Source organism: Carcharhinus amblyrhynchos, chromosome 3 (assembly GCF_965287045.1).
Source record: "Carcharhinus amblyrhynchos chromosome 3, sCarAmb.v2.hapA, whole genome shotgun sequence".
Lineage (NCBI taxonomy): Eukaryota > Metazoa > Chordata > Chondrichthyes > Carcharhiniformes > Carcharhinidae > Carcharhinus > Carcharhinus amblyrhynchos.
In genome coordinates this window covers 119219004-119240734 of record NC_137326.1, presented here as the reverse complement: position 1 = coordinate 119240734, position 21731 = coordinate 119219004, and the positions used below count along the sequence as shown (strand labels likewise).

General features: G+C 41.7%; 1 protein-coding gene across 9 annotated transcripts in view; it reads left to right on the top strand.

Moving 5' to 3' along the window:
• mecom (MDS1 and EVI1 complex locus) overlaps nucleotides 1-21731 on the top strand; it is a 738436-nt gene that overhangs the window by 587787 nt on the left and 128918 nt on the right. The gene's annotated exons all lie outside the window — the stretch shown is intronic.

Genomic DNA, 21731 nt, shown 5'->3' with positions numbered 1-21731 from the left:
ATGCCGGAGTTGAGGGGGTTGAGCTATGAGAAGAGGCTGAATAAACTAGGCTTGTACTCGTTAGAGTTTAGAAGAATGAGGGGAGATCTCATTGAGACGTATAAGATGATGAATGGGATGGATAGGATAGAGGTGGAGAGACTCTTCCTGCTCAGAAAGGATAATAGGACTAGGGGGCACAGCCTCAAGATAAAGGGGGGGCGGTTTAGAACGGAGTTGAGGAGGAACTTCTTCACTCAAAGGGTGGTGAATCTCTGGAATTCTCTGCCCGTTGAAGTGGTGGAGGCTACCTCGCTAAATATTTTTAAGACGCGGGTTGATGGGTTTTTGATAAGAGAGGGGATTAAGGGTTATGGGGAGAGGGCGGGAATGTGGAACTGAGCCACGACAGATCAGCCATGATCTTATTGAATGGCGGGGCAGGCTCGAAGGGCTAGATGGCCTACTCCTGCTCCTATTTCTTATGTTCTTATGTTCTTATTTTGTAGCATAACTTTAGCAAGTTCGACTGTGCTCACATTTATATGCTTACTCTAGCATCTTTTCTCTATGATTTCCAAAATTATGTTGAATGAAGTTGCCTCGATGCTGTAAACAAGACAGATGGGAATATCCATTCATTTACTGTTTTTTTCTTCCCTTTATGTTCACTACTAGCCCTTGAGACGTATATAGAGAAAAAACACTTTTGTGCTTGTTCATGTCAAAGATAAAAGAGGAGGTTGTTTCAATCTCATTGATCTTGTGGTTATTTACAGTAAACTATGCTAGATAATTCTTGCTAATTTGATTGCCTATAAAATAAAATCATTGAATCCCTACAGTGTAGAAGGACACAATTTGGCCCATAGAGGCTACTTCGACTCTCCAAACGAGGCCGTTTTCCATGGTCCCACGTATTTACCCCACTAACCTATACAGCTTGGTACACTAAGGGACAATGTAGCATAGCCAGTCCACCTACCCTGCACATCTTTGGACTATGGAAGGAAATGCAGACATGGGGAGAATGTGCAAATTTGCACACAGACACTAACACCTGAGGCTGGAATTGAACCTGGGGTCCCTTGTGCGGTGAGGCCACCGTGCCACATGTAGAAATGCCTGAGAACTTGAAACTTCATTGACCAGTTTTTACCAGAACAACAAGCACAACAATTTACAAGAATAACAACCTGTAAAAGTTTCACCAGCTCCAGTGTGATGCCACTCCAAAGCATGTCTTCCTCTGCCTTCCTGCTATACTATTCCAGAAGGGGCCATTCCTTCTGCAACACCCTGGTTCACTCCTAAGTCACCCTCTCTGTCCCTGTGGCAGCTTCCTGTGCAAGCACAGGAGATGAAATACCTGTCCTTTCAGCGCCTCTCTTCTCACCATCCAAACTCTCCTTCCAAGTGAAACAGCAATTTATTTGTACCTTTTTCAGTTTAGTATATTGTATTTGTTGTTAACAATTTGGTCTCCTCAACACTGGAGAGATTAAAACATCGACTGGGTGACTGCTTTGTGGAACATCTCCATTCACTCCACATTTATGACTCTGAACATCCAATCACCTGTCATTTTAATTCTTCACCTTGCTCTTACTCTGACCATGGTCTGCAGTTGTGTTCCAATGAAGCACAACCCAAGCTCGAGGACCAGCGCCATACTCTCTCCAGTGTTGTTTTCAGAGCAATTATTTTTAAAATGGCGCCCCGATCTCTCTGGAGCCTGTGCTAGTGGCTCAAACAGGCCCTGCCTCACCAATGTAATGGTAAAAACCATGCCCACAAATATTTTGTGCAGATTGTTACAGAATCTGGAGAGCAAACTCATCTCTGCAGCTGGAGAGCTACATGCCGGTTTTCTCACCTCAGCCAACACTCGGCGGGATTTTCCAGCCATGCTCGCTCTGAAACTGGAAAATCCTACCCAAGGTCAATGGACCTTTGCATTGTCCTTGTTCCACCTGCTACAATTCCTGTGGCAAGCAAGAGGAGAAAATTCTGCCCTCTGTGTCCAGAATGCAAAACTCTGTCCGATAGGCCTGCCACTAAAATGGTGCAATATGAATTAAGGGTGGACATTATGGCAATCCGTCACCTTTAAACTAGAAGGATGACTTGACTTCACAGTAGAATGAAGAAATCTCACCTGGTGTTGAGTTTCTGGGATTTGAGTTTCCAGTTACTGAAGGCTGCAGAATAATATTACTTTTCCATTGACCTTCTCCTCCTGCTTCCCCCTGATCTTCTTAGTGGTGGGTTGGGAAGGCCTCGAATAAGATAGCCGGAATTTTACCACTCTGCCTGTCATGGGAATCAGAGCAGGTAAAGGGCGGACCATGGAAAGGTTCATTGACCTTGGGTGGGATTTTACAGTTTCGGGACGAGCAAGGCTGTAAAATCCCTCACGTTTCTGATGATGGAAACTGAACGGATGTTCATTGTCCGACTTTAATTGAATGGCACTGAAGAGGTTTATGTTTTGTTCCAATCCCTGGGCACTTAAGCATCATGTTTGTTCAAATATTATCTATTATTAATAATGCACTGAGGTTATTTCAGAAATAGATCAGTGGATGATCTGTGAAAAAGCGATAGACAAATCAATTGAAATGCAGAAGGGCTCGGAAAAGTTCACAAGTGCCAACTATGGATAATCATAAGCCAAAGAAAGGGAAAAAAATCATTATTTAATGTACTCTATAGCGATCATGTGTTTATGGTATTAGACTAATAACCCTGCGGTCATGAGTTTGAATCTCATTACAGCAAGCTATCAAATAAAATTTTATAAATCAACTTTAATCAATAATTGTCATTAGACAAATAAACATGAAGGCTGCCTGATTGTCATTTTAAAAACTCAGTGAGTCTGGATCTACTCATCCCCTTTGGAATGACTCCAACCCTATCTAGCCAACTAGTCCCACACTAAGGAGTAAATTTTCCAGTCCTGCCCACTGCAGGAACCATCGCAGGCAGGATGGAAAATTTGATGGACCATTTAACGGTCTGTTGACCTTAGGTGGGAATTTTCAGTCTCGGGTGAGTCAGACTGGAAAATCCCAACCTTTAAGTTGTTGAATCTTAACACAGTTAGCACAACGGGGGTGGCACAGGGGCCCCGGGGCAGCACGGTGCACAATGGTTAGCACTGCTGCCTCACAGCACCAGGGACCCAGCTTTGATTCCCAGCTTGATGACTGTGTGGAGTTTGCACATTTTCCTCGTGTCTGCGGGGGTTTCCTCTGGGTGCTCCAGTTTCCTCCCACAATCCAAGGATGTGCGGGTTATGTGGATTGGCCTCGCTAAATTGCCCATTAGTGTCAGGACAACTGGTTAGGTTAAATGCATGGGGTTATGGGGATAGGGCCCAGTTCGGATTATGGCCGGTGCAGTCTGAATGGGCCAAATGGCCTCCTTCAGCACTGTAGGATTCTATGATTCTATGAACTGGGAATGGACAGTAATGCTGCTTTGCCAATGTCACCTTCACCCCAACAACAATAACAACTTTTATTTATCTAGTGCCTTTAACAGAGTAAAACATTCCAAGGCACTTAATTGACATTTTGTTTCCTTTTCCCCAAGAACAATGATGCATGTGTGTTCATTCAGAATAGCGCAGATTGCAGAGATTTTCATGAGTAACAAAGGAGATTTAGAGGGTGTATGTAACATGAGTGTGGGTTAGAGTGCATATGCAGTAACTAAACATTCTGACAACAGTGTGGGATATTGTGGGTACGTACTATGCAATTCTAGCTGTGGGGAAATTACACACTGGGGAAAACTGGTGGATGTAGAGGATACTTACTGGAAGGCAAGCTCAAAGATGACTTTAATAATCACCATTGTGCCTTATACCACTGACCACCATTTTCCAAATCTCATCGGTTTGGCTAAAGGGTTAATATCACAGGCCCAAACCAGCACTCATATCACAGAAACTGTCGAGCTGGTGTGGATATTTATTTCCTTGAAATTGTTCAAAGTGCACCGTAACGAATGTACAGAAATAGTATTCTTTGCTGCTTCAACTCTGCTCAGTTCTCTATGTGTAAATATTTAGTAGATCCAAAACAAGTTAAATGTAATAGATTTACTGCAGTAATCTAGTAAAGCAGTAGTTAAAGCTGCAAAGTTGTAACAGTCACTAATTAATCCAATGGAAGCGTAATCTAATACACCCTATTAAATAAAAACAAATCAATATTACCTGTAACCAGATTTCCTGGGAGATATTTTTCAACATTGTACAAATAATCCAATGCAGCTTTTATTTAAATATCTGGAATTAAGAATCTGCCGATGACCAATAAACCATTGTCAGTGGTCAGAAAAACCCATCTGGTGCACGAATATCCTTTAGAGAAGGAAATCTGTCGTCTTTACCTGGTCTGGCCTATATGTGACTCCAGAGCCACAGCAATGTGGTTGACTCTCAACTGCTCTCTGAATAAAGGCAATAAATGCTGGCCAGCTAGTGACACCCACATCCCATGAATGAATTTTTAAAATTAGCTAGAATGTATTCTAATGAATTTAAAGATCATTTTCTTTTAAAAATTTGTTTATGAGGATAAGGGTATTTGTGTCAGGATAGATTTCTACTTCTTATTCTTTATCAGGATCAAACATTCCCACAGCAAATGATATGGGTTAGTTAGAAGATCCAAAGTAAAGTTCTGTGTAATCTCCCCTCAAAACACATTTTAACCCAATCCACCAATCCAATCCAAGTTTCTTTTTCCCTTTTCCACACCTCTCTTCATTGTAACCTGTGATTGACACTGCAATTCAATGCCCAATTAATAACCACGAATGAGATATTGGTACTCTACCATGGGCCTTAGTTTAGATGCATTAAACTCATGCCTCTTTAAACACCAGAATGCCAAGGGGCACAAGACTTTAAGATCTAATAATCTGGTTGGATTTAATCACAGGTCCCACGGGTGAAACCAACCAAAACTCCCCACTCCCGTTGCAAAAGCCTAATATCATTTGATGAACACAAGCAGTTTTCCTTTACTAACTTTGAAACTATGGAGGATGAATTTCATGTGCAAGAAACTGCTGTCTTTAGAGCTCAACTCGGTAGGAGCACAGATAAGGTCCCAGTGTAGAGGACAGCATCGTCCATGCACATTGCTAACTGTTGCTGAGTGTTGAACAGGAGAGCAACAACAACCCTTCATTAACCTCCCTGCTGATATTCTAATCCATAGTAGAAGGAAAGCCTTGCAAAATTTGCCTTAATGCCAAACTTTGTCATTACGTACTCTCCAAGATCACATTTATCTGATCAAAAATACAAACAGAAATTTCTGGGGTGGCACAACTGCTGCCTCACAGTGCCAGGCATCAGGTTCGAATCCAGACTTGGGCGAAGCTTGCACAGTCGTCCCATGTCTGCGTGGGTTTCCTCTGGTGCTCCTGTTTCCTCCCACAAACCAAAGATGTGCGCGTCAGATGGATTGGCCATGCTAAATTGCCCATTGGTGTCCCAAGCTGTGTAGGTAGGGGGATTAGTGGGGTAAATATGTGGGGTTACAGGAAAGGGACTGGGTAAGATACTCTGTTGGACTTTGTGTGCAGACTCAATGGGCTGAATGGCCTCTTTCTGCAATGTGAGGCTTGTACGAAATATTCAGCAGGCCAGGCAGCAACTGTGGGGAGAGAAAAAGAATGTTAATGAGTTGATGACCTTACATTAGAGCTGGAAAAAGTTAGAGATGTAATTTGCCTAATCAAGGCTTCGACTGTCTGTGACCGAGTTTGAGTTAGGAGCAGGAGTAAGGTTTGTTACAAACACTTGTAACAACCAAATTTGCAATCACATGTCTCTATTTTCTGCAGAAATACTTGAATGTAAATGTACAGACAGAATGTTCTGCTGATCTTTCCTTAAAGTCAATCATCAGTAAGGTTCTATTTTATTGTCCTTTCTTGGACAATCTTGTGTCTCAATTTGATCATGAATAAATGACATGAATTATAAAGTTTAGTTCCAGTGAAATCTTTTAATGATTCTTCAACAATGTATGTTTCAGCCATTTGTTTTTAGATTTCATTTCAATCAGTTGTTTTGCCTTTAGTCTGGATAAAATATTACAACATTTTAGGGTGAAGTCATATTGCTGTGAGTCATTCACCTCAACTGAATGCAAGTTTTAAGCCTATGAAACTTAATGCTGTTCAATTCAATATTTCATGCACTCCTTGCAGTTGCTCAGAATATTTAGCACCACAACTTAAAATATCAAAATGAATTAGGTTTAAATTACCCTTCGTTCTGCTGCTGCTGAAGGATCCGAATCATGTGAGGGCCTATTGATGCATAGAAAAATATAGAGCAGACTTCTCCCATCTGGGACTACATTCTCTGGCAGGGGTGATTTGGGACCATTTCCTGCTGCGATAGGTAACGGGAAACAAACTATTTCTTCTGTCCCAGGCATAATTAATTGTGCCTCAGGGGACTTTGCATCATCTTCTGTGGTGAGCCAGACTTGATGACGTTCATCCCACCATCATATCTGGGTGCCATCTTTAAAATGTCCTCAACATCATATTGAAGAAAGAAGTTGGACCTCTTGAAGAAAGGATCCCCTGGAACACTGAGGTTGGAAGATAGACTTCCTTGGAGTCACTGAACCTGGAAGATCTATCAGAGATGTTCTCCCCCCCACCATTGGCCCACTGTTGTCGTGTTCCAGGGTCACTGGCAGCCTCCATCCTGAACTCTGGAGGCAACTCCCAGGCCTTCTTTAGGTAAGTCCTGACTCACACGCCATGTTGGTCCAGACATGTTTTTCCACTGGCGTTTTGGAGAATTGGGTCTTGGGGCATACTCAGGTTGGGCTTTTATTTGCATCCCATTACTGGGATGTAATTAAGTTTCACGCCAGCCTCCAGCGGGATTCACAATCCTCCATGGTGGACAGCATCAGAAGATCCGACTGTAATTTTGCGCAGGTGTGGAACTAAACTTTAGGTCAGAGTCTTAGAGGTTTACGGCATGGAAACAGGCCCTTCAGGTCAACTTGTCCATGCTGCCCAATTTTTACCACTAAGCTAGTCCTAATTGCCCACATTTGACCCATATCCCTCTATACCCATTTTACCCATGTAACTATCTAAATGCTTTTTAAAAGACAAAATTGTATCTGCCTCTACTACTACCTCTGGCAGCTTGGTCCAGACACTCACCACCTGTGTGAAAAAATTGCCCTTCTCATCTCTCTTTCATCTCTGCCCTTCTCATCTCTTTTTCATCTCTGCCCTTTCACCTTAAACCTAAGCCCTCTAGTTTTAGACTTCCCTATCTTTGGGAAAAGATATTGACTATCTAGCTGATCGATGCCCCTCATTATTTTATAGACCTCTATAAGATTACCTCTAAGCCTCCTATGCTCCAGAGAAAGAAGTGCCAGTGTATCCAGCTTCTCCTTATAAGTCAAACCATCAAGTTCCAGTAGCATTCTAACCAATCTCTTTTGCACTCTTTCTAGTTTAATAATATCCTTTCTGTAATAGGGTGACCCGAGCCATACACAGTATTCCAAGTGTGGCCTTACCAATGTCTTGTACAACTTTAACAAGATGTCCCAACCCCTGTAATCAATGTTCTGACCAAGTATGCCAAATGCCTTCTTCACCACCTAGTCCACCTGTAACTTTGCTTTCATGAAGCTATGAACCTGTACTCCCATTAAATTCTCCCTCCTCCCATCCCACCCACCTGCCATTGATCCTGCACACAGGGACTCAGGAGACTTCTGTCCAAAGAGAACAATAGGAGCAGGAGTATGTCATTTGGCCCTTGGAGCCTGCTCTGTCATTTAATATGATCATAGTTTTGCTAGTAACCCAAATAGCTATTTTCTATGGATAAGGTTAACCAGTGTGAGGTGCAGGAGGGTATTGTACAAAATCACCTGTGGTTCTTGCGTGAGTCTCTGGCTGGTTTTATTTTTGTGTTTCCCTAAAACATGAGCAATGAAGTAAATTGTTGCCCACCTTATTGCCATTGTAGCTGAAGTCAATTATCTTGGCATAGAGAGGTACCTGTGCCTAAGGCCTTCTCAATCTGCATAGCTCCATGCCCCAATGGGCAGTACATGCACCCATTTATCCACTCAAAACAGTTAGCTTAACAATGGTTGCATGCAGAAAATGTACAGCAGCAGATGGAGAGAGAAGAAGCATTGTAGATAAGGTTATAGTGGTCACAATAATGTGATTTTTAAATAAACTAGTCATAAATTTAATATTATACACCTATGTGTGTGTATAGAATTGATTGATGTGTTTATTTGAGGCAAGCTACATTTATGAACAAAACCACTTCAGTTGAGCAAATAGTTGTTGTGCCTCTTTAATAAAACTTTTGATCTCTATCGTTCCATTTGCTATATATGCACAATAACAGAAAGATCAGATATATTTTATTGGGGGATGTAACAGTTATTTCAGTAAACTTTTAACTGAGAAATATCTCCAATAATACTTGACAACAGGAAGTTGTGTGTAATCTGCGAAATGGAATGTCAGGTCTCTACGTTACTGAGTTGAATATGATTTCCAGATAGTCAGGGACATCAGAGCAGTGAGGAACTTGCTCAAATGCACATGAAAGAATTGGCTAAGAAGCAACTCCTAAATCTGGCTTTTCATGAGTATTCCCTATTTATTGGCTGAAAAATAAATGACTCGCTCCCTTTCAGATAAAAGCCAATAATTGAATTTATTTTAACTTCAAATTGGGAGTCCTATATTTCAATTTTTTTCCCTGATAAAATTCCCTCTGAGGATTGTACCGTGCTCTGACTAACTTGCAGAACATGAAAGGAAATAAGAAAAGAAAAACAGAAAGGAAAGGAAGAAAAAGATCAAGAAAATCTAAAATGTGAAACTCTCCTTCATTAAATTTCACTCAACCATGTGAAGACCTGTCCCTTTCTGAATCAAAAGGGTTCTAGGTTTAAGCTCCTTCAGAATGAAAGCACTGAGTGTAAGTCACCACTTAAATGAAGAGTTGGATTGCTTTGGGTAGGGTCCTTCAGAGATATCAAGCACAGATTAAATTATTATTTATCTCAATGGTTAACTATGGAATTCTGCTTTGCCCAAAAATGATGCCACACAAATGGCAGTTACTCACATTTTAAATTACTCCACATAAAATGAATTACATTGTTGATCAATGTTATATGGCACTCTACAAATGGAAGTTTGTTTCATTACCAGTCCCTTTCCATAACAAATTCTATAAGTGCAATCTTCTTGGTTTGTTACAAGCTATTTGTCAGAACCAACTGTTGTTATAAGCTTTTCATCTTAACCAAATGCCCTGACTTAATTTTTAAAAACTCAAGTCCTAAATACAGTAGAAGTGAATGGAGGCACGCAGCCATTCCTAAGGCATTCACTAGAGTACAACAACATTGTTCTTAAATTTTGTGCTGATGAAGTTCAATGGTGTCTTTACAGAATATTCAGCATCTTAGAATTATAGAAGGGTATTCCTTATCCTCCTCTTCCACTCCACCAATGTCTGTATTCAATGGATCATTCTCAGTTTGATGCCTCCAAATACATTTTCTTCTCCACTCCCCTTTCAGCATTTCAAAGGATTCATTCCGTCTGCAATATCCTGGCCCGCTTCTCAACCACCGCCAACACCTCCTCCCTTCCCAATGGCATATTTCCATGAAAGCATAGGTAAGCTAACACCTTGCCTTTTACCTCCTCCCTTCGCACCATTCAAAGCCTCAAACATTTGTTCCAGCTGATTCAATGGTTTAAGTGTGCCACTTTCAATTTGGTATGTTGTATTGGCTGCTCGCACTGTGGTCTGCTGTAAACTGAGGAGACCAAATAAGATTGTGTCACCATTTGCACAACCTTTCCATTCACTCCCAAGCTTCTGGTTGCCTTTCATTTTAATTCTTCCCCCTTGCTGCCTCTCTGACCTCTACCCATAACCTCCTGAGGTGTTCCAATAAAGCTCAGCATAAGCTCAAAGAACATCACCTCATCCTTCCATTAGGCATTTTACAGCCTTCAGGAATCAATTCTGAGTTCAACAAATTCAGATTGTAATCTGTGCCCCTGGTTTGTTTCCTTTTCCTTTGTTTATTTTGCTCTTAGCTTTCCCCTTGCCTTTGCTTTTAGATAAAGACATAGAAACATCAAAGATGGGAGCAGGAGGAGGCCATTTGGCCTTTTTGAGCCTGCTCCGCCATTCATCATGATCATGGCTGATCATCCAACTCAATAACCCAATCCTGCTTTCTCCCCATAATCTTTGATCCCATTCACCCTAAGTGATATATCTATCCACTACTTGAATACATTCAATGTTTTGGCATCAACTGCTTCTGTGGTAACGAATTCCACAGGCTCAACACTCTTTAGGTGAAGAAATGTCTCCTCATCTCTGTCCTAAATTGTCTACCCCAAATCCTCAGACTGTGATCCCTGGTTCTGGACTCCCCCACCATTGGGAATATCCTCCCTACATAAGAACATAAGAACATAAGAAATAGGAGCAGGAGTAGGCCATCTAGCCCTTCGAGCCTGCCCCGCCATTCAATAAGATCATGGCTGATCTGTTGTGGCTCAGTTCCACTTTCCCGCCCTCTCCCCATAACCCTTAATCCCCTCTCTTATCAAGAACCCATCAACCCGCTTCTTAAAAATATTTAGCGAGGCAGCCTCCACCACTTCAACGGGCAGAGAATTCCAGAGATTCACCACCCTTCTGGTCCAGTTAGAATTTTAAAAGTCTCTATGAGATCCCCACCTCATTCATCTGAACTCCAGCAGTTCAAATGGCAGGTTCTCATCATTCACACCTCATCCAGACATATCTTGCTGTTCTCTATCTATCCCATTATCGCTCACCTTCTTTTTGGCTCCAAAACGTAATTCTTGCTATTTAATCCCTGTCTTCCACACTATGATATGAAGATGCTGGCGTTGGACTGCGATAAGCGCAGTAAGAAGTCTCACAACACCAGGTTAAAGTCCAACAGGTTTATTTGGTAGCACAAGCCACAAGCTTGTGTCACACTATCTGTAACCCCCATGACTTGCCTGGGTTTGCAAAATCTCACTAACTGTCCTGGCTGAAGACAATACACATCTCTTTAACCTGTGCTTAACCCTCTCACCACTCACATCATCTGTAACTTTAAGACTTCATTACTTGTAAAGACTCGCATTCCAACCATTATCTTGTAAACTGAGTTTGTGTCTTTATATGCCCTGTTTGTGAACACGACTCCCACTCACCTGATGAAGGAGCCGCACTCCTAAATCTTGTGGCTTGTGCTACCAAATAAAACTATTGGACTTTAATCTGGTTTGTGAGACTTCTTACTGTGCTTCCACACTAAAACAGACCTTTCCTTCCAACCCTCTTTTCCAACCCTCTCCTTCACCCCTTTTTCACTTGCCTAAAATATATTACATTTCTAACTTTTCCCAAGTTGGATGAAAGTTCAATGATGAAAGGGGAAACTGTGTTGTAGTAGCTAGACTAGTAATCTAGAGACCCAGATTAATGCTACAGGGACATTGGTTCAAATCTCACCACGGCAGCTGGTGGAATTTAAATTCTGTTAATCAATCTGGAAGATAAATCTCAGTAACTGTGACCATGAAACTACCTTTGATAGTCATAAAAACCTCTCTGGTTCACTAATGTCCTTTAGGGAAGGAAATCTGTCATCATTACCTGGTTTGGCCTACATGTGACACCAGGCCCACAGCAATATGGTTGACTCTTAACTGCGCAGGGCCTAAGAAGCCACTAAGTTCAAGGAAAATTAGGGTTGGGCAACAAATGCTGACCTTGCCAGTGATGTCATGTTCTTTGATGGAATTTCAAAAAATCTCAAACACTGGGTGGAATTCTCCGGCCATTCACACCAGCGGGATTCTCTGATCCCACTGCAATGAGCGGAGATTAGGCTGAGTGCCAAATTCTCCATCGTCGCTGGCAGTGGCGGCTGGCCATGAACGATCGAAGAATTCCAGCCGCTAATTCCACTTCTCTCTTCACTACCCAGCCTTCTGTGTATCTCCAGCATTTTCTGTTTGTATTTCTGAATTCCAGCACCCACAGTTTCTCGCTTTTGCATGACATTTTAGACCTCATTTCTGTTCAGACATTAACTGGTCTATTTAAAATCCAATGCCAAGCCATTTATCAACTCAAGTGATCAAGTAACAAATTGAACTTCTTTATAATAAATTATTAGGAAATAGAAATTTAGAAAAGCTTTTTTCTTTTGGTTTATTCACCAAAAATCAGAAAGTTTAGGTTCTTAAGTTTTGTCCTTTTCAGAATGTGGAGCCTCGTCACACACTGTTGCAGCTTGCTAAAGGTTAATTATTAGTCAAATTCAATGAATATAATGATTGTGAGCCCTCTCCTTTCAGACCTCTACTATGTGACCTCATTAATTGTTGCATGTTCTTTTCAAGGTGATGTGTAGAACCATCCACAAAACAGTTTATTCTCTTCATGGAGTTGTACGACATGCCCTCATCAGAAGGAAATCTCTGTTGTTCACAGGCTACATTTGTTTTATCAGTGGATATGCGAATGTTGTCTACATAACATTGAGTTTTCACTTTGTGAGTGAATGCTCTCCGTCTTTCTCATGAATAACTTGGAGTGCTGTGTTGAAAAGGGTGCGGAGAAGAGCAGCAGCATGTAAAATCCAGAATGGACATAATGGCTGCAAGACTAAACAAATTATCCAGACACAAACATTCAATTTTGTGTTCTGAGCCTTTTTATTCCATCCTTTTGGTTCAGAGCACATATTGTTCCCATGTATGCACGTATGTGTGTACACATGCCCGTGTGTGTGTGTGCGCACGTGTGCACGCGTGTGTGTGTGTGTCTGCATGCACGTATGTGTGTACACATGCATGTGTGTGTGTGTGTGTGCACGTGTGTGAATGGCCGGTTTGTGATGTGGAGCACTGCCAACAGCACGGGATCAATTCCCATGCTGGTTATTCATGAATTCTCACACAAACGCACCTTCACAACCTTGCCCCTTGCTTGAGGTATGGTGACTCTCAGGTTAAATCACCACCAGTCAGCACCTGCCCCTGCCCCACCTCTCAGAAACAGGGAGAGCAGCCTGAAGTCCTCTAGGACTTTGGTGACTTTTGTTTCTTTCCATGTATGTAGTTTAAGCTTCTGCCATTCCCCACCACCATCCCATTCAATATATTTCCTTTCCCAATCACAATGAAATATTTAAATTCAGGACCTTGTATTTGAATCTCCTTTCAAACATGGTGCAGCCCTTCTTGCTACTGTCTGCACACAGAATCTAACAGCTACTATTCATGTAAAAAGATGTATTTTCTAAAATGTAGCTGCTATGAATACTGTATTAAAACCACTCTTTCCCACTCAGCAATTTTCTCCTCCTTGTTTTTCTTGCCAGGCTTTCCGCCTGTTATGAGACATCAGCTGATGAGTAATATACACCTTTCTGTTTTCAAAATTAGCTCAGAAATTGTTCAAAGAATCCATGCGTAACACATTTTAATGTTCTGTGAAGGCGAAGAAGAAACAAATTCCAATCCTTCATTCATACATACAAAAAGCTGAAAAGGGATCATCAAATCCATTAAGCCGATTCCATCGCAGGCAAAACTGTAACCTTGTACACAAACAATTGCAACTTCTGAGAGATGCAAAGAGAAAAAAAGAGAAAAACATACAGCCGTTCCAAGAAATTTCTGAAGAGGTTCCCCTCTGATCCTGAAGGCAACCAAGCAAGCCGCAGGTGTCTGCACTTGCCCATGACCCATTACAATACAAACTAATTAGCAACTTATCCTCATACCTGAAAATATCATGCTCTCTTGGAAATGTGTTCAATTCTCTGTTAAAGGGCCGTAGCGATTGCATATCCAGGGCATGTCCTGACAGTTTGTGAAAATAAATACTCTTCGTCAACTGCCCTAGCTCTCTCTAAGGATTTTATAAGCAGCTTGTCTATTTCTCACATTCTTCTCCATTGAAGGTAACTCATCTATGGAACATCTTAGCCACATAACCACACCCATTTCACAATACAGCACAGGGCTCAGCAGCACTATCCATTTTAAGCATATTCATGTCAGCTAAAATCTACTCTTCAGTTAGGTTTTAATTGTTTGGGAATGAAGCATCATTTGTCATTCCATTTTTCATCTGAGGCTGTATTAATCTCCAAGTATGAACTTAGCTGAATGTTTCAAGGCTTGTTCATGATATTTTTTAGGAAATCATTTTATCACTTTCTCATTTCCTTTATCCACTCAGCTGCTGATCCACCCACAGTTTACTGCTAGGTTGAACTCTTGCATCAACTCCAATAACTGTTGTCAATTTGGGTGGCACAGTGGTTAGCACTGCTGCTTCACAGTGCCAGGAACCTGGGTTCGATCCCTGGCTTGGGTCACTGTCTGTGTGGATTTTGCACATTCTCCCTGTGTCTGCGTGGGTTTCCTCCAGTTTCCCCCCACAGTCCAAAAAAAGCACATGCTGGTTAGGTGCATTGACCAACTTAAATTCTCCCCCAGTGTACCCGAACAGGCACCAGAGTGTGGCGACTAGGGGATTTTCACAGTAACTTCATAGCAGGGTTAATGTAAGCCTACTTGTGACACTAATAAATAAACCGTACACAATTTCCTTCAGTGTCCTCTGCCTGTCTTGTGCCTTGCTGTTCACTGCAACACTTTGATGTTCTCATGCCTTTTCACATGTATCCCACTACCAATCATCTTGATGATCTCTCCATCCTATTGCAGCAAGGTCTATGGTGCTGCCTGTTTCTCCTGGAAACTGTTTCTTTGACTCCTTAGCTGGCTCAACCAGCTAATTAACAACTGGCTACCTGTGATGCTGCTGAGCACTCTTCCTCTGAATCTGCATTCAGTTTTTTGTTCCTCTGACCATGCTGCAGAATCCCCTTTGACTCTTTCTCAAACTGGATGACCTTCCCATCAGTCTGACTACTAATTATGCCATCTGATTATCCATTTTATGTGTATATCCCAAGCTAGCTTTTTCCTGTTCAGTTTGTGGCCTTATACTCTCAATATGCAAAATAGCAGATAATTCTAATAGTTATTAGATTGGAACATTAATTATTTATGGATTTTAATGTTATTTGTCTGCAAACAATACCAGAAATTCGTAAGTTTGTGTTTTAAATACATGAAGTATTTTAAATATACAGAAGTGCTGTTATGTTCTATAAATAACCTTAGTATTAGTTACTGTAACAAATTAATGACATTTTGATTTAAACATTGCTTACTGGGGGTGCGAGCATAGAGGGCCAGGAGACTCAAGCAGAGGCTGTGTAGCAGACTCCTCATTGGGTGCAATGGCCTCTGCAAGTTTCCAGCCACCAGATTTCCAGCACCGTCAGCTCCTCGCCAGAAATCGGCACGGCACTGCATGAATTACTTAAATGATGAATTTAATCTCATCAATTGACCCGGAGACTTCAGTCCTGGACCCACTAAAGTCACCCCCCGCTCCTCCCCCAGCCAGAAGTAGTTCACTTCAGCGGGGTTTAGTATAGCTCCCCATTTGCAGGGAGCTAGCAGCCCGACCCCCATTGGAGTGAAGGAGGGCCTCTCAGAAGATAGAGGGGAAGGGGAGGTGCCCCCTTGGGTATTGCCAGCTTGGCAGTGCCAGCCTGGCTCCCTGGCACTGCCCAAGAGGCAAAGTGGCAATGCCGAAGGGAACACCTTGGCACTGTCCACAGGTACATCTCGGCGCATGCACAGTGGCCCACTCAGCGTTGTGCTTCAGGCATCTCCAGCAGAAGCAGGTCCCGCCCTGATTTTTAATGATATTCATGCTAGTGCACTCTACAGTGTGGGAGATTCATTTTGAAAATCCCACTGGAGAAAGCAGTGGATTTACTCCAGTTTTCATGTGAATTTAGGATTCTTTTGGAAGAATCCCATCCCTGATTTTACACAGCCATTTTAATGCAAGAACGATTTTCAAAAATGATTCCCGTCCATCTCCTATTCTTTAATGAAATATTTATGATATAATTTTAATTATATCAAATATATACACATTAGATCTTGTAAAATTATTTAAGCTTGGATTTATGTGAAGGTAGTGTTGTGCTATGACTGAGGGACTGTCAACCAAGGATTAGCCAGTAGCGAGACTGAGTGAAGGAGAAAGTCCCATGGTGTATATACGTAATCTGCAATACAGTGCAAGAAGCTTCAACCGATACACGCAAGGCTGAAGAAGATCTGCTAAGAACTAGGGAAAGAACATGAGATCAAGATGGAGAAAGTATCAAGGAGGGAAGGGGAAACCTTGAGCTTGGAAAGCTGGAAACAGCATTTGGGGTCTAGAGAAGGGGGTGAAGTAAATGAATGTTTTCATTGAATCATACTGTGTTGTAGAGGCCCTTCAGCCCATTGAGTCTGTACTGTCCTGTGTGGAAAAACCTGACCTCCCACCTTATCCTATTTACCACCACTTGGTCCATAGCCTTGAATGTTATGACATGCCAAGTGCTCATCCAGACACTTTTTAAAAGGATGTGAGGCAAGTTGTCACTACCACCCTCCCAGGCATCGCATCCCACACCATCACCACCCTCTGGATAAAAATGTTTTCCTCACATTCCACCCTAAATCTCCTGCCCCTCACCTTGAACTTGTGTCTCCTTCACCCCCTTCTCTAGACCCCAAATGCTGTTTCCAGCTTTCCAAGCTCAAGGTTTCCCCTTCCCTCCTTGATACTTTCTCCATCTTGATCTCATGTTCTTTCCCTAGTTCTTAGCAGATCTTCTTCGGCCTTGTGTGTACAGGTTGAAGCTTCTTGCACTGTATTGCAGATTATATATATACACCATGAGACTAAGGGTTTTGTTTATATTTCTTTCACTTTGGGATGCTAAGGCTCTTTTGTTTGCTGCTGTGCTGTTCTACAATATTTTACCTGTTTCCTTACTTTGATTTGTTTTTATTCAGAAAGAAAATGCACCATAATTGGAATGAGCACAGTAATCCATGCATGATTAGGCACATCTTAGATGTGAAAGTCAGTGTAGTTCTCCACACTTCGATGTATGGTTAATCTTTGGCCCAGTCTAACCAGTCCTTGTTAAAGGCATAGGAAAAGTGGATGCTATGGTGCAACAAGCTCCTGTTAAGAGTACGGCTCATTCACAGCAATGTTTAACATGCTTTTCAGGAGCATACCAACTGGAAGGAATAAATGAAAATCCATCATAGTACATTGTATGACTGGTTTTATACAATGTGCTTGACTATTTAACTGCAGTGGTATGCGACTTTGTCGCAGTTAGACAGGCCTGGCAAAGATCACCTGCCAGAACTCCTGGACAGGAAACTGTGTGGCAGAAAGGAAAGATAAAACTAAAACGAGGGAGAGAAAAAGAAAGCAGCAATTAAAAGTTGGGAAGTAAGTCAACTTGGGAACCAAAATGTGTCAGCAGAAATAAGCAAGTTTATTTTGAAATAAATCCACATGCATCACAATGGAATGTTTCCTTCTTTAGATATCTACAGTAAAATCATAAATATAGTTATAAAGAAAGCATTTATAATTAGACTAAATACAAAGCATTCTCATTAGTTTTGAATCATCTACAAACAAAAGGAGCTGAATATGCAAGGGTTTAAGATCTAAGTAATTGGTCATACGTTGTTGCGCTTTGCATGATTATGAAAAATACTGTCAAAATGTTTTACTTCCAGTTTTTGCTTCTCATTTCTGAATACTAATTTTAGCCATGATTGAACATCACAGCTCAGACTGCAGTGTTCAGGATGGTATTCCCTCATGTTTGTTCTATCAATGCCAGTTCCAGAGAGCAGAACCATAGAGTGACAACTTGCAGGGTATTTGCAGAGCCCACCTCCTTGTAGATTTCTATCTCAGCTGAATAATAAAAACACAAGTAATTTTGTGTACACAAACCTTAAGGAAACACTGCAACCCTGAACACACTCTTAACCACATCTCTCTCTCTCTTTCCCATTGTTTACCTCCTTCTCTCCCCATGAGGAGGGAATGCAGAGCTTTGTGCCTGGACCAATTCTCTAAAGAGCTAGCTGGTTAGTTGCACTGCCCTGTACTTAACTTTTGGCTCCTTTTGACTATTTATCCAAACTCTTTTTCAAAAGTTACAATTGAAACTGCTGCCATCAACCTTTCAGGCTGTGTGTTCAAAACCATAACCACTCTGCCCACTTCTCTTCATTTCCCCTCCAGTTCTTTGGCTAATCACTTTAAATCCTTGACCACTACTGACCCTCCTGTCAGCGGGAATAGATTTCTCCTATCCACTCTGTCAAAACCCCTCCTAATTTTGAGCAACTAGTTCATAGATCATAGAATCCCCACACTGCAAAAGGAGGCCATTCAGCCTATCAAGCCTGCACTGACAACAATCCCACCCACGTAACCCCACATCCTATCCCTGTAACCCTGCATATTTACCCTGCTAATTCCCTGACATTAAGGGCCAATTTAGAATGGCCAATCCACCTAACCCACACATCTTTGGAGTGTGAGAGGAAACTGGAGCAGTTGAAGAAAATCCACATAGACACGGGAAGACTCCACAGAATCAGTTACCCAAGACCAGAATTGAGCTCAAGTCTCTGGCACTGAGAGCCAGCACTGCTAACCACTGTGCCACTCGACTAAAGTTCCCCTTATCTTTCTCAGTTATAAAGAGAACAATTTTAGTTTCTCTAGTGTCTCCACATCACTGAAATCTCCCATCACTGAAATCTCCCATCTAGTAAATCTCTTCTACAACATTTCCTTTCAGCCTTAACACCCTTCCCGAAGTGTGGTACCATCAATGGATGCAGTAATCCAGTTGAGGCCTGGCCAATGATTCAGAAAATGTTATAATAACTTTCTTGCTTTGATAATGTGTTTAAAAATCCATGGATTCCTTAATTTTTTAAGAAAATGTGGGATATTTATACACATAAACAATCAAGCAGATGTCAAAGCAGATGAAAACACAGCAGGGAGAGAAAGTAGGATAGTAAAGTTGGTTTTGGATTGTTTTAACAACCAGTGAACATACACTCAAATGGGCTAAATGGCTTTCTATCCTCTAAATCTTTATTGTCCATTGTTCTCCATTGGTCCATTTTGCAGTAGAAGTTTTAATCAGCTGTAAAGGATGTATATTTTTAATATTCCTGTTGTGGCTCAACTAATCAGGCTGAAATTCCAGACGATTTTCTCCTCTTGAAGTTTTACCTGTGGTTTGGTATCCTGAGAAAATGAAATAAATTGGGCAAACTTGGAATTAGAATGGTCTTTTCTTTTGGCATTTTTTTCTTATAGTTATTCAACTTTATCATATATAATCATATATAGACCAAAAGATGTGCGGGTTAGGTTGATTGGCCATACAAAATTGACCCTTACTATTGGCGCGACATGCTTTGGTAAATGTATGGTGATATGGGAGGAAGAAATTGGGGATAGGGCCTGGGTGGGATTGTGGTTAGTGCAGACTTGATGGGCCAAATGGCCTCCTTCTGCATTGTAAGGATTCTATGATTCTAACATTACTTTCATAAGAAAGCATATTTTTTAATTGAGATAAATTGGGTAAAGATGTAAAATAAACATCTTTTGCTGAGTTATACAATTGAAAGGAAGTGACTATTATAAGCAGATTAGTACGATAAAACATCATCCTTATCTGTGCAAGTATAATGCACTGTTACTGGAATATGACATGAATACATGTCTCTTACATTCTGTTACTATATTATCATGAATATAGTTTGCAGTATTTTTCAATGTGAAAATTCCCAAAATCACTATTGGTTAAATAGTCTGGTATAATGTCACTTCTAGTTCAGGTTATGAGATTAGGTTGTAAGAGCTATCTATTTATCACTGTCCACTCCCCAACACACTAACATACACACTCTCTCTCACTCACTGCCACACAATACACACACATACACTCTCACTGTCTGCCAGACATACAGATCACTGACAAACTACGTAAAAGAGTATTTATTGTTAAGTGCCCCTACTTCAACTCTAGAAGGTGATTTCAGCTGTGGCTGAAGTGGGTGTGGAATGTTCAAGATCCACTGACCTAGAGAAGTCAGCCGGGGTGCCTGCTGTTATGTACACACATTTGGACATCAAGGGACAACAAAGTGCTGTGATGACAAAGCATAAAGGACAGAGCCCCAAAAGCTAGTGGTGTTTGCTACAAATAAACCTGTTGGACTTTAACCTGGTGTTGTAAGACTTCTTACTGTATTCTGCCAACACCCACTCTCTGGACATGGACACACACACACACACACAGGCCAGGATTTTATGGAAGGTGGGTTTTCCCTCCCCGCCATCCAAAGAGTTGGCAAAGAACACATCCTCACTGATGGTGCCTAGCCCATAACCATTTAACACTTAAATACACATTAATTAGCTTCAGGCAGAAATTCCACCTCTCCCTCAGGGGGAGGCCCCGCTCTAAGCTGGTGGCCAATCTGATTGGCCAGTAGCTCCCTAGTGCCACAAATTGCTGTGGCCAGGACTGGAACTGCAAGCAGTCCCCAGAGCCTAAATCCCTGGGGTTCATGACCAGATAGGTTTTGGTGGTCTTGGGGCAGGGAGGGGTGGTGAGGCTGCGAGACATGGACAGAGAAGGGTTTAAAATTTATTTATTAGTAGGATTACATGAACGCTGCAATGAAATTACTGTGAAAATCCCCTTGTCGCCACACTCCGGCACCTGAGGGAGAATTTAGCACGGCCAATGATTTGATTTGATTTATTATTGTCACATATATTAGTATACAGTGAAAAGTATTGTTTCTTGCACACTGTGCAGACAAAGCATACTGAATTTAGAGAAGAAAAAGAGAGTGCAGAATGTAATGTTACAGTCATAGCTGGAGTGTAGAGAAAGATCAACTTAATACAAGGTAGGTCCGTTCAAATGTCTGATGGCACCTAACCAGGATGTCTTTCAGAAAATGGGAGCACCCGGAGGAAACCCAGTGGGGAGAACATGCAGATTTCACACAGACAGTGACCCAAGCCTAGAATCAAACCTGGGTCCCTGCCGCTAACCATTGTGCCACCCCAGGGGATATTGGTTGAAAGATCAGGGGAGGAAGGAGCCCTGAGGGGTCAGCCCTTTGGGGAGGGAAGAGGATGTGGGGGTTGGTGGGAGAGGGTGCTTATATTTAAACAGAGGCATTCACCAGTGGTGTGAGCAGAGTTCACTTTCAACTCCTGCCTTGCCTGAAAATTGAGATTGGGCAGAAAACAGTCCTTAGGTGGTCAATAACTGGCAATTTAAGGGCCTCAATTGTGGTAAGGATGGATGAGCCTCAGCATTAAATTATGGCAAGATCTGGGTGGGCAGGAACCTGGAGGGAAGGCTACCTGACAAATTTTATGCTAACTCCACTGGCGACAGAAAGGAAGATCAGCCACTTGAATGATGTACTAGTGGAGGACTAACAACAGCTGTACAGCTGTTATAGAGCTTAGGGCAGTAGATTCAGCAGAGCGACAACCTATGCACTTAATACTGATTAATAAGTTCTGGACTATTTTTATTCAGAGGACGCTTGATAAAATGCACATTTTACCAGCAGTTGCAATTTATGATGTTGCAATATTTGATAGTTTCACC